This window comes from Pyxicephalus adspersus, chromosome Z, assembly GCF_032062135.1.
Source record: "Pyxicephalus adspersus chromosome Z, UCB_Pads_2.0, whole genome shotgun sequence".
NCBI lineage: Eukaryota > Metazoa > Chordata > Amphibia > Anura > Pyxicephalidae > Pyxicephalus > Pyxicephalus adspersus.
The window spans coordinates 27,848,701-27,849,944 of record NC_092871.1 but is presented as its reverse complement, the minus strand read 5'-3'; positions in this window follow the sequence as shown (position 1 = coordinate 27,849,944).

The window sequence follows — 1,244 nt, the reverse complement described above, 5'->3', positions numbered from 1 at the left end:
GGATGCTCCAATGAAGAAATGGTGTTATTATGGAAGGGAATTATTTTCCTGGAAAGGAAGTGAATACCTTGCCCACTTATTATAAAGGTGTCTTCCAGATGAGGACATGAGTGGCCAGCTTATGGAAAATCTGGACAGATATGCAGACACTTGGAAGTATCTGATATATGCTTTGTATTTGTCCAAATCATGATAACTATTTCACAAAGCACAGCAAAAAAAAAAATCTTACTGCCTTTCATACCATAGTGCTATGTTCCAAATGTGGGTCTAAGTATATGGAAAGGTCCTCCATGCTTCCTACTTTACAATGTGCATTCTTCTGCTTAGGTTCTATAGTCCTATATTAAAAGGAAGATATTGAATCTTCCCTTCCAGTTTGTGTATGAAATCTTCCTGGATGTTCAGGCTTCTGGAAGTTTCAGCTGGAGCTCTTACATTATCCAGATTATGATCAGTTATGATCTTCATTCTTGTGCAATAATCAGGTTAATAGCACATTGAGTCAAAGATGTGCATCTGACTGCCAGGACGTTAATGCCTGACAGGTAGTGTTCATGACAACACACAATCCAATTTGGATGGCTTTCTACTTCTCAGTACTTATTTAATACATTAATAATAATAATAGCTGCAACATTTCTCCAAGTAGTATTTGTAAATTGGTTCAGATACAGATAACTACTTTTCCAGTGTCTTGCCATTTGCAACAGGTTTGGTTTTATTGTATCTCTCCCATTGTAACTGAAAAATGGTGGGTGCAAATATATCAGATTCTCCTTGTTAATTTGTAAGGCACACAACTGACCAACAACTAAATCAAGTTTCTACAATAAAAGTGTACTGCAATACTGACTACTGCTAAAAAATAAAGAAAAGTGTCAACATAGTGCCAACTCATATAATTGCTTTAATTTTATACCCTGCATTATAAAAATGACAACTGAAATACATTTGGTTGTTCTTTGTATACTTTATAACGTTAACCTTACAATGACAATACTGAGGTTTGACTTTGACAAATTGTAGTAACTGACCAGTAGGTGGCAAAATTTCTTTGTAATCATTGATCATTCTGGTATTCTTGCTCTAAGAATATCACACATTAATTTAAACCTGAAATGCTGAAACCTGCATTCAATTCACTAGTATTAGTCCAATTGCAGAAAAATTCTAACTTTATTGTATAAAAAAAATCAAAAAGTGCACATATATTTATATGAAAAATCCTTTTTTATACATAT